The following is a 17,696-nucleotide window of genomic DNA, read 5'->3' on the forward strand; positions in this document are numbered from 1 at the left end:
TAAGATTGCAGAACAAGGTAAGAATGTCAGTATGTGCAGCTCTTGTTTTACTTGAATCTTTGCTCATTCAACTGAACATAGGTATGTGTAATGTAGGTCAGCATCATAGGAAATTGCATTTATCTTTAGACAATGAAAATTCTCAGATTATGTATATTACAGCCAAAGATGAGGATGATGAAGATAAGAAAACGAGAAATGGTATTATTCAAGAACTTAAGATTAATTTAAAAAACATAGGACATATTGAGATTCTCTTTGTATATTATTCTACTAATATCTTTCGCGATTAGCTAACGATTTTGAATCAAACTAGTAACAAATTTTCCTACTTTTAACGTAACGTGTACCAAACATGAGCAGACAATGCGATTACGGTGAAATATTAAATAGAATTATTACTCTCTTTAGACCTAAATATTTTCGAGAACACCCTCGTTACACTTGCCTTAAACGTCTGCTCTAAAAGCATTCGATGGCCTCGCCAGTCGTTACATTCACTATAGCCTACCTAACGTGCAGTCTCCAACCACCCTTAACAACAGATTTCCCACCTGTACCTGTACGATCGTTACACGAGCGCTCTGCGCTATCAGAATCCGCATTTTCTAAGCAATTACTGTCACATTCGCTACCTGAAAAATTACCACCCACCGATGAAGATACGTAAACATAGAAAATGCAGTTCTCTGATATATTTCGCGACCAAATCTAGTCCTAAAGATCAAATGCTAAAGTACATAAATGGGATCAGGATAATCTCCTACATGGAGATTTATTGCATAACTTATCGCGTAGAGCTAACTGTCACATTAATCTTAGTCATCGTTTGATGAATTAGTCGACAACTCAAAACGGGAACGTGTAAAAATTATTTCACCGAGACCAAACCACAACTGATCGTACATGTGGCCAGATGAATACGTGAAACTCTGATGCTGCTAGGTCGACGTCGTAGCGTTGTCCATCGTTGCATTGCACAGACGTCAAAATTGACGAACATCGTTCTAGTAGCTGTTCGTACGTGTTACAACGTTACGATGTCCATAGAGGCATCCATCATTTCAACGGTCGTGTGACCGCGTTTTAAAAGTTCCAGACAAATCCGCGTGCTAAAAACGCAGACACATCCAACATCTACATACATATATAGAAACCCTTCAGCTGTGTATTAGACCCGGTGCAACCAAGCTACGCGACGTTGTGTCGTTGTAATTTCACGCCATCGCAATCGCGCAACGATTCCATCGCTTTATATCTCCAATAACGGAATCACACGTCCGTGTGCACTGCATCGTTAGAAGTATAAAGCTTCCAAACTGCATAACCTCACAGGGAAATCGGAACAATGTCGTTTATATATTTCTAACAATGTACGAGTGGTACGATCCCACTTTTAGAGATACAAAACCTGGTTCAGAATAGCGCTGTGACGCCATTGTCACTTTGCATTAGCGACGTAAATTGTTATCTTTTGTACATCGGCGTTGGAAAGTAGCCGGATACTTGATTATTCTTTACGCTATGTATTTTCACTAGATAAATCGCACTGCAACAATTTTATTACTTGCGACCATCATAATTACGCACAACAGAATATTGCGGCACAATTGAATTGGTTTTTAAAAAGCAATGTGCAATAATAATTGTCCAATCTGATAGAGCTATTTTGTTACTTGACAAAAGCTGCTGCTTCTAATTATTATCTTATCGTTAATTCGATGCACTTAATCAAATTGTATTCGCATGTACTGCATCGTAAAACTTCAGAAATACAAAATAGTCGACTCGGAAAGGGATACCAGTGCCAAATCGCAGCGAGGTCGCATCGTTGTTCTACAGTGGGCCTTATATTTTGGATAATGATGTCGTCCGCTGATGTATATTACATCGTTGTATAGAAGTATAAGGTCTGATGCAAATGCCGTGATATCACCACGGTGATATGAAGCTTACGATCTCCCCATATTCCAGTGCGCCGCGTCATAAAATTTCAGAAATATAAATTGCAATGACGCGACGCGGCGTTACATTCTTGGTCGACACAGGGCCCTCTTATAATGGGGCCGTAAACTCGTCTGCATTATATCGCAAAAAATAAAACACTCGATATAAAGCGCTGTGATATCACCTCGAAGATACAAATTCTATGATTTCAACAACGTTGCGTCCCTCGTCTGTATCGAATCTTGCCTAGCAACGAGCTTCGTACAAACGAATTTCGCGTCTCATTAACAAACTTAAATGTCTATAATTGACGACGTAATGGCTCTACGTTTGACAAAATCGTATCATATGCTAGCGAATTTTCGACGCAAGATGCGCGACGAAAATATAGACGGGGAGAAGCTGCATCAGCACAAGTCCAGTACAAGTGGAGTCGGCTCCTATTGACCGAGCCACTGCAGCTCTCGCTAATACGACGAACCCTTCTCTTCTCTTCATCTCTTTCTCTCTCTCTTTCTCTCTTTCTCTCTCTCTCTCTCTCTCTGTCTCTCTCTCTCTTGCTCCTCCGTATATGCTGCTCGAGTTAACGAGTTTTTCTAACGTGTACCGAAAGCACAGCCGGACAGAAAAATCTACGCGACCAGGAACGAACGTTTGGCGGGTAGACCGAGAACAGGGACAAGAACAGGCGAGAATTTATGCCGCTGCTTCGATAATTCGACGAGCGAATTTCTCAAGCGAACACTGTTTCGACGAGGAATAAACGTCGACGATAGTTTTAATCAAATTTAACGACCGCGATGCGCTTATCGATTTTAGACATGCGGCGCTTACAAACCGCGCTGACTCATACATTCGCTCGATGCAGGTTGACGTATCGGAGCATGCAGTGAAATTACTCACTGGGAATATTTTTCGTTTAGATGCGTAGAAAGCGTTCTAGTGAATTCAATTAAGAATTAGAATAGAAAATATATAGTAAGATCTTTAGGTTTGTATAAGACATAATGAATTAACGTTTATTTCTGTGAAGGAGGATGCGATTAAATTGAAAGCAGAAGGTATCGAAAACGGAATTACTTTTTGAACTGGTCTCAGGTGGTTTAAAAGTCGAGTCTGCCACTTTTGGCATTTAGCGAGCGTAGAAGCGTGCAAGAACTTTTCAACACTTGGAAATTTCCACCTAAAATACCTGTTCTACGTCTACTACCATTACATCAATCTATCCAACTGTATCTCTCATAAAACTTCCCTTGTTTCCTTCTCTTTCCTCCTAGAGGTGTTACAAACGAATAACTCGTTCCACAAATTCCAACGACGTTATCCGATAGAACATCTCAATCCTCTTCTAATTCGATCCATTACCACTACCTCTATTCGAAACGCGCTAACGTGTAATTATTATCATTAATCCAAAAGATTAAACTAGATGCAACCAACCGAACATAATTTTAATAGCTAGCTAGTTCATTTATTGGTTCATTTATACTTTTCCTCGATCACATAATTCTTCCCCAACACCTAACTTACAGAAAGTCGACGAAAAAGCAAGAGAAAGAAAAGAGGAAAGAATCTTCAATCGACGGAATCTCAAAGGGCGAGGTTCCTGCGCTATTTTATCAAAGGAAAAAGAAAACATTCACGCGGTATACACTGAGTTGGATCAAAGCCAGCTACTTTTATCGATGCACCGATATCGACCTCTGTGCTCGTAATAAAAGCGTAACGCGCATCGCCCCTCGAACAACTCCCCAATAAGTCGCGCGGAACAGTCGAATATAAACAGGTAATTTCATCTAGGAGAGAGTCTCGGGGGCTGGAATAAAGCCGGTTCCCGGGGATTCGAGTGGTATTTCTAGCGTGCATCCTGGTACCGGTGTAAAATGCGGTGGAAAAATTTGTCTCCCGAGTCGTTGCCCTTAAGCGACAGAAAAATTCCCCGGGCGCGGACCGAGTACACGTGGACTGTTGCCAAAAATTTCGATCGTTATAGAGCTATTACTCAAGGTGCTTCTCCAGCGAGCCAACTGGAAAAAGAATTTCGCGGCCACGGACCTGCTCCGCGTACCTGTCACCATATACAATTCCATCCAGTCATTTCGATCACTGAAATCCATAGAGAAATATTCATTTCCTTAATTTTCTTCTCTTCTTCGTTCTTTCTAAATGAGTAAATAGTATCGATTATCGTAGCTTTGCTATAAAATTTGACGATCTACCTATTTTTAGTTTTGTATGAAGTATATTCAGGTCGATTCTAAAACATCAAGTTCAATACGAGTGAAACGGCTGCACTCTCAGTTTTCCTTGTAAATATTCACACCATCTTCTCGTTATCACTATTTTATCAGATATATACATCTTTACATTCATTAATTACAAGATGGAAGCAATCACGTAATATAAAATTACTGGATTTTTCTACGGCTTGCATTACAATCCGCTCACTCACTATCGTCAGTTAGATCGTATCACATTGACGATAAGTAACTATTTACATCGTTTCGCACTTTTCTACGTCGCAACAATTTTCCTATGTCTTCAAACAACAGTGACGTATCTTACTCAGACCTCAGGGAGTTCTTTGAAACTTTCGCGATAATTTACAGTAAAAAGTTCCTGGCTTTCAACTACCATTTTTCGCGAGAATATCGAATATTCTCCGTTAGTATGTGATCCCACGATATAGCGAAGCTTCCCGTCAGAATGCTCCATGGATATTCTCACTTTTCCCAAGGATTTTTGTACTAAAAGAAGCAAAACGAAAATGTAAGAAATCGAATGATGCAGGCTGATGCACAAACGCGCGCATGACTGTGAATAACCTTGTACGACAAAATTCACGGCCTAATGAGATCAGGCTCGAACGCGAGCTAACTATACAACAAATCAAGAGATACCGTACTATTTGCACAAGGAGATTAACGCGATTAAGCATGTCGTATCGATAGCAAATTCGCTTATCGTGGCAACTTTTTCCTTCGCAAGATACGAGAACACCAGGCTACGCTTCGCGAGCGCCAGCTCCATTAAAAGTGGAAAAATGAGAAAAAATAAAATAAAATCAGAAACCCCACGGTGAGTGAAATATAAAAACCGGAAAGCGAAAAAGAATTCATTCTAGTCGATCAATAACGGAGCTTATTATCGCCGTGCTTTTGTTCGCCAAGTTCTGTTTGAAATTGTAATAAGGTATAAAGGTAGATATGTAATAGCGTTTCAATGAGGATTTCGATAAGTTTAACGTATTGTTATATCGCTTTTCTTCAGAAACGATGCTCGTATCGGTCGCAGAAAAGTAGACGTTTCAATAAAGTCGGTGTAAAAAAGTTTTAATAAATACAGGATAATGACGAGTCGAGTAACAATAAGGAATAACGATGGATCGAGATTTAAGAAGCGAGAACTACGGAGCGTATTCATCATGTCTCTATACGATGTAATCAGGCACGTCTAAAAACGTGTTTCTCGTTTCAACCAAGTTTCTAACCACTGATTAACTATTGCGTGTCTGTCTTCTGTTTATACACAGAAGTTTAGTTTAAGTTGTTCGGTAAACTCATAGAGGATTCCGTAGATTGAGAAAAAAATACTCATACGAAAGCTATTCTTTAGTCGATTATCGATTATGAATAACTCAAGTAGATTAATTTCGCATGGAAGGTAGTAACGAGCACAGAATCTTTATTGCTTTAATAAAATTACTCCGACATAATTGAACTTAACGTAGTTACTGTCAAATAAATTGTATCGATGAAAAAACTAGCACAAAAGATTTTCACCTTACCTTTCATGTTCAAATAGCTAGAAAAATTATTGCCACGTATCCTTATTTATTGCAATGATGCATTTTCTTCTCTGATTCTATACATTTCATTTTCATAATGTCAAATTTAAGTAACCTATGAAAGTATCACTATACGATACAAAATTTAAATTGAAATTTACTTGGCCCTAATTAACTAACATGTAAATGCCATAATAAATATAGTAGCGTCGAATTCTTTATGCAGCCACTGTTCCTAATTATCGCCAAACACGATCTTCCCTGTTTCATCTTATTTCGTCGTATTTCCATTTGCGTTCATCGGAAAATCGCAAACTTTATCAAACAGTGTGTCATAGTTCCCATCCCGAGTATTCGCGAGCAGAGTATATTTCCGTTCAGATCCTGTCCGTGGTTTCCAGCCACGATATTATCTTGATAAGCTAGCTGACCTCCAAATTGCTTCGAATATGATTTGATAACGCGACCGGCTGTACGTGTGCGTGTGTAATCAATGCTCTACCAGTGAACATCGGCGAATCTCCTCTAACCTATTACTGTACAACCACAACCAATTTATCGAGTTAAGACACAGTTATGTCATCGCTGTCGCAGACATTCAACCAAATACGAAACGTCCCGCGTTTCGCTTGTCTAGCCGGTACGCTCGCGTCACGAGTCGAGGATAATAATTTTCTAATTGAAAAAGGAAACAGAGATTGTACGACCACGAAGAAAGAGATATAACGTTCGATAGAATTTGTAATTTGTTTGCAGTTCTTAACCCTATTAGCGATGAATACAGAGTGTTTCAGGATGGATGGTTATCCGAAAAATCAGCAGGTTCTTTTACGCTCAAAAATATGTAGAGAAGAAAGAGTAAAACTTTCGGCTGGACATCTCGCTTTTTCGAGAAAATCGAGGTTGAAGATTTGCTGGGTACACATGCACTTAGGTAACTTTATGTTTGACTATCGACGAAGTGTCGTCGACAAATATTTCAAACACAATTTTCTCGAAAACGAAGCGTTGAAGAAGGAAATTTTATCTACGTTTTTTGCCTACTCTTGCTTATATGTAGATTACATCATCTTGATTCAATACGAAGTTAACTAGGTTGAATTGCGAGAAATGAATGGAAATTTCAAGTGCTTATTTTACCGTTTTCTCTTTATTTATACCATTAACTAATCCTAAGTAACCGTGATGATTGAATTCGTTAGAACGTAAATTACATTTGCGTGTATTGGAGATCCAAATCTAGAAATATTTCCCATTGCCTATTAACAGAAATCGTTCTGAAATAGAAGCCAAGCGGACAACGAGCCGCGATTCATCGTTTTTCTGATATCAATGAAATGAACTTTAGTTTTAGAGTATTCGATTCATTTGGTCTTTCAGCCAGTCACATAATAATTACTTTCACGTGTATAACGTAACAAGATTCCCGCAGTCAGCCTCCGTTTAATTCGAATCGCTGCGTTACAAACAATGAAAGCACGCTGCTATTACAATGAGGGCTAATTAGTAGTAGGTGGAATTAAGGTATACGATTGTTATTACAACGTGCCCGGTAATTAATCATCGTTTATTATGCGACATGGTGCTAACGATCGCTCGAATACAACCACGCGTTGAAATCGAATTTCCAAGTATTTCTAATATACAAATTCTCGTCAATGTCAAACTTTATTGCACGAGTAATGAAATTTTTGCCTACTTTTTTTAAAGCTACCGGTGTTCTATTCTGATGGAGACGTCCCGTGTAAGAAAAATTGAAAACCATTCTGTATACTAATCTAGTCTCGCTACCTTACTCTGATCGAGATAAAAAAGAATTGAAAGAGACGGAAAGAAGGAAGGATAAAAAATGATCGCGCGAGTAAAATAAAACGTAAATGGTAACCCGAATCGACAAGCGTTCCGCGCTTCCACTTCTATTTACCTGGTTACTTTTTTCCCGACTCGCGACACGTGTTACAATTCGCAAATATTTTCCTAACACTCCTACTGGCACGCACGCGTTCGATGCTTTGAAACGAACGCCGAATCCGAAACCTGATGATCAAATACACAAGGACTGACAGCTTATCGGAAGCGGTGTTATGCGCGAAAAACACGCTCGTACACACCCCCACGTGTACCAAGCCTATAAATATAGGAGTAAATTTAGCTAAAAAAAAAATATTACTCGATGACTTGTTTTACCTTCCTTTTTTCCTTCCTCCTTTTCTCTCCTTTTTTTTTTTTTTTAAATCAGTGTTCGCGCGGATGAAAATCGATATGTTGTAACCAATTACGAGGATTACTCGTACTGCTAAGCTTCCTCGACAATTTTATATCACCAATTAGTTACACGGCTGACAGCGGAATGTAGAGCGATCTCTCGTTAGATCTTAATTAGTAGCTTTGATTTTAAGCGGAAATGTTGGAACTTATCGTCGAGTGGTTGAATATTTTATATTTGGATAAAGTGATTATAATTTTTTTAATGAAATTGACGATCGATTTGGTAGATTACACGGTGATTAGCAGGGACATATTATGGATATTTAGGGCACTTTCATTTACGATACTAAAAATCGATTTAACAAGCAAGAAATCTTTACTCTGAAATGCGCACAGCAGAGGGGCTGAGCTCTTTCAAAACCGTGCATTTCGTGAAATAATTTGTCCAATCAACGATAAGACAGATTACACCGTTCGCTTTTCCACCAACTACCATGACAATTACGGAAGAGAACGCAATCTTCAAGCTATCAGTCTTGCCAACCTGCAACAATTATCTTGAACGCTGACCGAATACCTCGTCCATTCGAAACGATCTCGTCAGCGTTCCATCGTGTACCAATGCCATTCGTTTCGCCACGAACAGCAAATAATACCAATCCGATCGCCGAATTAATTACTGGCCACTCTGCTGTTCTCGTTGCGGCCATAAAATTGTTCCACCGATCCGAATGACAGTCAACGCGATAGTCGTTCGAGTTACGGAAATTGCGCTGACTAATTACGCGCCAAAACGTGTCAATACCGTGAGCGACAGTTTAAACCACTGACAAATCCTTGACTGGCGCCAATTCGGGCTCTCGAATCAATACCGTCTTTTTTGTTATTTTCGTTCCTATCCGATTCGATTCCTATTCGATCGAATCGTGATAAGTGAATTTTTATCTAACGTGAAATTTCAATCTAGAGATATCGGATCTTCGACAACGATATTATTGAGAAAAGAACATTTTCTAGAAAGCATCCGTTTGTTCTATAGATTCGACCATTGGAATTATCAATAATTTACCGATACATTTTCGAACAATATTAGTCGTGTAAGATATGCTTGTGCGATAAGATATCTCCGAACGAATCACTTTTACGGCCGGAGGAAATAAATATAAAACACTGACTAACACATTCAAATTAAATTTTCGAGACCCTGACATATTCAAATCTGCAAGTCAGACATGACAGTGTCAAGATACGAATGTAAAGGTTAACAGAGTGAAAGTCCGCAGAAAATTCGATAAACTGGTAATTTAATCACTAGAAATCACATCTATTTAATAACATGTATATTAAATTTTCTAAGTACTTTTAGTTAACGAAGTTTTATCAAAATCTCGCTTATACCATCCGACATCTCGTGAAACATCGTTAAGACACAAAAAAAGCTTTGTATTTCTCCAGACCTAATTTTCATTGTATCGTTTTATCTAAAAAAATTTTCTGGACAAAATCTCTAACAACGAACACAGTAGAAATTCTCTAGAATCCCGAGCTTTTTTGTAAATATTTTCCAAGCAAAAATACGGAAAGAAAAAAAGCGTTCCCAATTAACCGACGCTCTCGTCGAACCTTGAAAGTTTCCGAACAACCGTGCAAAATTCCAACTTGGTATTTTTTCACGTGACCGTCGCGTGAATTTAAAAATTTCGTGGCCAAGCAATATGACAAACAATCGATTCACAGTAGCGCTCGGCCAGACGATCGATGAGCACGCCTGCCGAATAGAAACGAACGATGACAATAGGCCATGAATTCCGCTGGTCGATCTTGCAACACGCCGAATCTGCATTCCCATTTATATGGAAATTACGGAATCACACGTTTGTCCAATCAATTAGCGGCGATCGATCTCTACGAAGGAGACAGTGGACGGTATTTATAGAGCCCGATGAGATCGACAAGAATTCGTTGACTGGTTTTGTCACGAAGACGCCGAGAGCAATAAGGAATTCTCCGATATCAGGTGAGCCGGAAGAGTAAAGTCGTCAGGCCGACAGATGTAACGAATCGCACTTTGAAAATTAGTTTCGAAACTGACCAACTTTCGAACGAGTAGTTTTCTTCCGCTTCGAGAAGGTGGATGAAGAAAAATTTTCACTGGTTACAAAATGAGGGAGATTTCAAGTGTATAGTTTTACAAAGTTAGAGGGGCCGCGCTAAGAAAATACAATGCTCTTTAGAAAGTATTGGATCGAAAATTCATGGTATTTAATTATCGGGATAATACATATTAAATGCTATGTATCAACTAGAGAGAGAAAGACTAAGAAATAACGATCGATCAATTATGACTGAAGATTATAGGAGAAAGATGCTTTTCGTGTTATTTAATGTTTAACAGATTGAATTTTAATATGACATACTTAATGTGGTGTAAAACTTGTTATTCTTACTCTAAGTCGGCTAATTTAGAGCCATTGTAAAATCTAATCATACTAAATTCCGAAAAAGTTATAATAAATAAGAGAATTAACGAATAAAGTCTCTGGTCAGACAGAAATGTACAAACATGTGCAAAATTCCAATTGCATTTTTAGTTATAACAATAAGCTTCTGAGCAAGCAATGCCTGTTTATTTCTATGCAATTTGTCTAGATATAAACTGGCAATACGAATTCCGTATACCAACAGCGTAGCTTAAAAACTATCTGTTACATTGTATTTAACGAACACTGAAATGTTCATGACCTTTATTTGAACAACGATACCCAACTCGTGGTACTGATTTTGCTGTATATTCTACGATTAATACGGCTGTACTTTCTGTTTATACTTTTAATAATCCTTCTCCCAAAATTCAGCATTTGTAACGAAAACTAGTTCGATGTTTGATTTTAACTGTACATATATTATCCTTAAAAAATGAAAACATTTAAACAAGGTCGGACATCACGGCGACAGTTCTAAAATAGATTCTTCTTGTCGCAGAAAGGCAAACAAGATTACCATTTCAATGGCACCGCCAAGAATGTGTTCAACAATGAAAATAAAAACACAGAACACTAGAATAGGGAAAAAAGTACGAGTAAGAGTAACACAATTATCAAAAAAGAGAGAAAGAATTCTATTTGTTGTTCCAGATTTCCGAGTAATACATTTTTTCTAAGATACTGTATCAACGAAAATTTTTAACAAACAAAAATCCTATTTCTAACGATATTTTTCTTCGAACTAGAAACCAAATTTCACAACAGACTCGATCATTTCGTAGACGTGACGTCGCGCGTTGTGTCATTCGTACGAGACATCACGCCTGTTATTTCATTCAACCGTGAGACATCTCATCCAAAGGTTCGAAAGAAAAATCAGTTCGCGAGACATCTCATTCATCTCGTGCGAATGAGCGAGCGCAATATTAAACATCATTCTTCTTCCAAAAGCAAACTTTTCCATCCTCTTTTTTTTTTTTTTTTTGAAACATGTGCAATGTATAGTTATAACACTTACAACAATGTAATAATAAATACTGAAAAATAGAGAGGCGAGATATCACGACCAAAGCGTTGCACGAATGACATCGCGCTGGGAAATATCACGTTCCCAAATGTACAGGAGTTAAATCAAACTTGTCCCAAAAACAAGTCGCTACATAGAATCACCTGGCAGTTTACAAATACAGCGAACTTTCATGTACTGTAACGCAATAACTTCAAGATTTCAACTCGCGATATCGCGGCTAAACATAAAACTCGACGGGTGCCTTTCGAAAAATTGATTAAAATGCACGTTCGACCGGTCACCGAGACTGCACTTCCATCCAGGAACAATATCCCATTCAGGAAGAATTACGATCGTGAGACACGACGAGAAACACGTTTCACTGATAGATATCGGCTGCAAAATCAGCTGTATTGAACACGGCACAGAGAAATAAAAACGAACGATGGTTCATAGATCGATTTTCGTAATATTGTAAATTGGAGAAATAATGACGTCTTCTGAATGAAAACTAATTGCGCTACAATATAAAGAACATCCTTCTATATTATAAGATTTCTTTCTTCACATGTTGAATAATAATTACGTACCTACATAGATAATTTGAAATTGATAACTTGATAAAAAGTAGAATTGATCAATTTGGCTTCTGAGAGGTTCATATAATACGGCTATCGATTTTATAGAATATGGGTTCTATTATATAGATATATGTAGGTTAAGTTCATAGAGTACGATAAAATGTCCGTAACTTTGTTAACAGCACTATTTCGATCAAAAGAAGAAGTAGGTACATACCTACTTTTTACAAGAATTTCAATTGTTTTGGTCATTTAAAATTCCTATTCTTTTAAATATTAAACTATCGAATCTTTTGGACTTTTAAAAGGTCTTCTGTCTTTTGCGAATGAATTCGATTGGTAGAATATGAAAGAACAAGCCTTTGCTCTACTAGAAACCAAAAGAATTGGCCGCATTACACGCGAGAACACGTTGAAAGATATTATCACGCGAATACGCGTGGGTAGATCGAAGGAACGTGTTTCTCGCTTACATTAATTATCAATTGCTAAAAAGCCCCCGTCTACCTCCATTTCTATCGCCGCGGCTCCGCTCGACGTGCATTGTCCGCATGATTAATTGTGCGTGGACGTAACAAAAGCCGATTCAACGGCGCACGACTTGGTAGCATAAGCGAGCGCTGTGCAATGGATGACAACCTGTGTTATACGTGTGAACTGGATGGACGATGCTTTTCCAAAGATACGAAATTGGAACGAAGAAAGGAGGTGTCGATGATCCGGATAAAATGATCGAAATAGGTTTATTCGTCTAACGACTGCGCGAGAATGCCAAGCTGAATAAACTTCGATAGAGATCATTCCGATAGAAAGTTTACTCTTTACTTTACAACGTTCGATAAATGTTGCATTTTCTAATCGTACATTAAAATTTTCAATGCGCTAGCAATTTGTTTTCCATTATTCCAGATTACTCAAACGGTGATACGAGGTTAATGAGTGACTTACCAAGCACAATTGGCATAAATTACCGTATTGTGCAGTTAGCTTTTAGAATATAGCACATCATCGTGTGTTAAATACTATGGTGTACAATGGGTCATGTATGTTTAACGTGTAGGATTTAGTATAACGTGTGTAGTAATTCTACCGATATAGTGACACGAATGTGTAACATTGTTCAATATCTGTTCTACCGTAGAGGTATACGAGCGTAACTGCATTATACATTTTACACAACATGTAGAAGTTTCTAAGCGCTCAATTTTAGATTTTTTACTGGCATAAAAGGGTTAAAAGAAAATGTTATTTACCGTGACGTTGGAAAGTAGCGCGGGTAAAATATACTGACGTCAATAAACATTATTTTTACTCGTAAACGTATTTATAAAATTCCAAAATAGATATCGCGGAAGTTAATTCTGCAGAAGATACCTATACCAGTGTGATGGGATACAGGTATGAATACAGATGTTTCAAAATAAAAACGTCTATTAGAGCTTAATGATGCTAACTAGTACGTAACACTGGTGACATACAAGTAATAATACGCTATTACTAATACGAGAATACTACAATATACCCGCAACGTGTTGTCTACATTAATAATATAAATGTGTAACGTACCATAAAAAAAGTTAGCATAGTAAAAGAGCAACTATCGATTCTAATGCTATCATTATATCTCTACGTCTAGCAGTTCGTTAACAATAATTGTATCATTAGTATGTCATAACGACATACTGATATATTATATCACGAAAGGTATTGCGCAGCTGTAGTCGTTGCATCTATGTACCTATACATATTTCAATTGATCGATGAACCTACCGGTTTCAATTTTTGGGAATAAATTTTATCGTGGAACGATATTCTACGATATACCTATTGCTACAGTAATAATAAAAAATGAAATTATTGCTAATTTGACAATTTCGAATTAAATTAAATATTTCTTAATATCTTTCTACGCAAATACAGTTTTCTTCCTTACATCTACAATCTAATCTTTAGAAATACGCGTTATCTTACATCGAGATCAGCATCGCCATTTCTATCTGCGATTTTTAATTAAGCTATGTGCTTTGACTCTTTTTTCACTCTTGCATTTCCATTTCCCTTCTCTAAACTAAACTTACGAGACGCAAGTTACTTTCTACAAAAACAGAACTCAAATAAAACTTCCTTCTAAAGAGAAACAATAAAGCCGTAGCAAGTGCACAGACAATATGCACAAGATTACAACTCTACGAAGAGAAAACCGAATTATCTTCGAGGCAGCCAAAGAATCTAATCTAATCTCGACAAACTTCTTCAGATATCTAGCAACCAACGAAAACGCGTTTCGTTCCGACACCTTGGGACGCTTGGAAAACGCGTCATCGGTGCCTCTGACTCCCGGTTCGATAATCAGAACAGCAGCATAGAAAGAACCAGAAAGTGTGGAGAAAAAGAGGCGAAAAAGTCGGCGGACTAATTAGCCAATTTCATTGCGTCACGTATAGGAAAAGTAAACGGATAATTCCTGGTACGGAGAAACTCGAAACCGCTACCACTTTATCAGTTACTTATGCAAATTTGCTCATCAAATGGTGTACACATGCATTCAGAACAAGGTTGGTACGACCTTCACCTCCGAAATGCGACGCGTTCCTGCGTAGTCGATAAAGTCGTCGACGACGCGTAATGTCGCGAAAATTTCTTATTGGACGCTTCCGGCCACGTTGGCTCAAGGATAAGAATATTTTTAATGCGTTACTATTTGCGTATAAATACGCCACTTCAGAATAATTAAATAATAAGAGAGCTACTTGAACAAATTTATCTGCGAGACAGTTGTAGAAGTTGTACAGTGATTTACGAAAATATTTAAACTAGAGTCATTAAGACTATCGGAATTATAGGTGTAATTCAGAATTAAAAAATAGAAGAAAGAATATCGCGAAATATATTTATTGCAAGAACCAATTTCTGATACTTTGATCCATCAATAATGAAACTGGGTTCGACCAGTTTAAATTTGTAACTCGAAAAAAAACAATAGTGAGAAAAGATATGCGAAAAGATAATTCTTTTAAATTGTCTCAATTTTTTTAAGTTTCACGCCGTAGAATAGCGAGAAAGAATTAAAAGGACGTCATTTCTATTATTACCAAAAGATGGAATATCCAGTCGTTCTATCAATAGTCGAATATTGTGTTTCCCGCTCACTTATTGCGCATGAAGCTTCATTATTACTGACGTAATTCAAACTTATGCTAACCAGAAATAGTAGAATAGTAGAAGTTAGAAGAGCGAGATAATATACCATTTAAACATTCTTAATTTTTAGTCGTTTATTTTAAATTTTTCACATTTTGTGATTCGACGATTTTACAATTTTGCTTGCTACCAACAGAATGCTGTTTTTCCTATCAATGTATATTCCTAAATTATCCTATTTTTCTCTCAATTGTGTAGGAATATTTTATTAACTTCGCGAAATAATATAAAATTTAAATTAAAATCTGACTGAAAATTGAAACCGCTTTCACGGTGGAATATTTTTAGCGAAATTTAAGATTGAATTTACTACTATATGGTTTGAATGTTCTATACGGAGCGAGATAATAACGTCACCAGTGAAGTTTTTCACCTCATTTCGCAACACAAAAGCGAACCTTCGAAAATCAAATTATATTTGACGTTTAGTTACAAATAACTTCGCGTGCATATAGTTAATTTTACTGCCACTTTATACTTTACTTATACTCTCGTATTTTACTAATTAACGGTTATACTTATATATCGCTTTATTTTTAAATTCAGTTAGTTACAGTTTCCATAAATTTCTCTTAACCGTTAAAGATAGCACGGTTACGTATAACATGGAAAGAACTAATACAAATGATAACGATGTCAAGAAAAAAGAATCTTGTACGGATTTCTGAAATTTCGCTATTTTAAATCGTCGCACAAGTGGTGTTAATAATCGCGACTATTTATTAACAATATATTGACACAAATGTGACCATTAACAAAGCCTCTTTAACCACAATCAAAATGTTGAATACCTTCGCTCCTAGCCACATAATATGAATTACACACGATTCTGACTACGGTCCACACACGATAAACGCTTGTTCCTATCGAAATGGAATTTAGTCATGGATCTAATTTAGACTTCCATTAATGATACAAAGACATAAAATGTACGAATATTCTTCAAAATCGATAAATAAGTACAAAGGTAAGAGTTTGAAGCCATATACATCTAGTCTAAAGGTAAAAAAAACTTTGCTTTTCAATTCTAACATAAGAAACATTTTTCTTTTCAGGAAAGGAATTTCTACGTGCTTAAAAATAACACAATCGAAGGATTCTGAGAAAAAGGAATAGAAAAAAATCTCTCGTTGATATATTAAAAATAATTTTAGATATCTGTGCTATCCTCCTTCTTTTTCCATTTTCTACCACTCTCGTTTTTATACACACCATGGGAAAATTACCTCGCGCATCATCGAAATCAATCTCCTACATCACGAAAGCCACATAAAAACTCCTCGTTATAACCATTCATCTTGCCACGCACAGCCACCTCCCTACGCATACTTTCACTATCCGTTACAACATCGTTCTCCAGAAAATTAACCACACGCCATCCTCCTTCGCGCTTATTGTTAGATGAATGCAAAAACTCTGTCTGTTCCAGAGTCCCAGCATTATCTATCATAGCAGCCAACTAATGAGTACGTACATTGATCGTGATTCTGTCGTGATCGTCGATGACGCTAACCGATTCAGGGTCAAAGTAAACCGTACAATCGGTATGTTGGCGAGTTCGTGAATCTCTAGATTGTGCAACCTTCGAGAGAAGATCAATGGAAAACGGCAGAAATCGGAGCCCTGGCTAATTCTTTGAACAACAACGAAGAGACGGACAGAATCGGAAAAGCGGCGCGATCGTAACTCCGTGTAACCGTGACGGCCGACATTAATCGCTGCCACGTGCTACCTATTTGTCTTCGCCAGTTCGAGAACCGGCCACGTTCCACCGCCTATACATGTTCCTATGGTTCCTTGTTGTTCGAACGAAATCTTTACGCGGTATTCGAGTTCCAGCTATTCCAAGGAATTTTCAAGATTTTAAAATGTTCGCTGACATTTGCGTGACGAAAGAATTTGTGGATTTTATCTGATATATCGTATTTTAAATATCATAAAATTCTTTCTCGGTCCTATCTAAATCTTAGTTTTATCTGTATCACGATTTCTGACCAATTTAGAACAAGAAAGGTTCTCCGTTGACAATTGCGTGTCGAAAGAATTTTAAAATATTCCATTTGTTTTTGTATTTCTCAACATTGACCAAACGTTAATTGGAAATTTCATGTGTATCATCATTTTTTATCACCTTCGTAAACAAATTTTGTGTTTGCAAAAATTAGCTTCCATTGCTGAATCTAAAATTCCAGCCAAAAAATTTCCATAATTATCCTGAAATTTATACAACACGAATATTTCCCAAACGTTTAATCATACGATCGACAGTTGACAAATAAAATGATATTCGATCGTTTGGAGCGCACGATCGACGGAAATTTTAACTCGCATCCCACGCGGGAACGGTGTGCGCGACAAGATCGCTCTGATAAGCATGTTTTTCTACGTGGCGCGCGGACACCTAAACGCGAGCCGAATTCCCCGGGGAAATAAGAACAATATCGTGAACGCGACACGTTGACGAGTAAACAGCGCTTCGT

General features: G+C 37.4%; 1 protein-coding gene across 1 annotated transcript in view; it reads right to left on the reverse strand.

Moving 5' to 3' along the window:
- LOC100749771 (neurobeachin) overlaps nucleotides 1-17,696 on the reverse strand; it is a 418,748-nt gene that overhangs the window by 400,019 nt on the left and 1,033 nt on the right. The gene's annotated exons all lie outside the window — the stretch shown is intronic.

The sequence above is a fragment of the Bombus impatiens genome, unplaced genomic scaffold (genome assembly GCF_000188095.3).
Source record: "Bombus impatiens unplaced genomic scaffold, BIMP_2.2 scf_0543, whole genome shotgun sequence".
Lineage (NCBI taxonomy): Eukaryota > Metazoa > Arthropoda > Insecta > Hymenoptera > Apidae > Bombus > Bombus impatiens.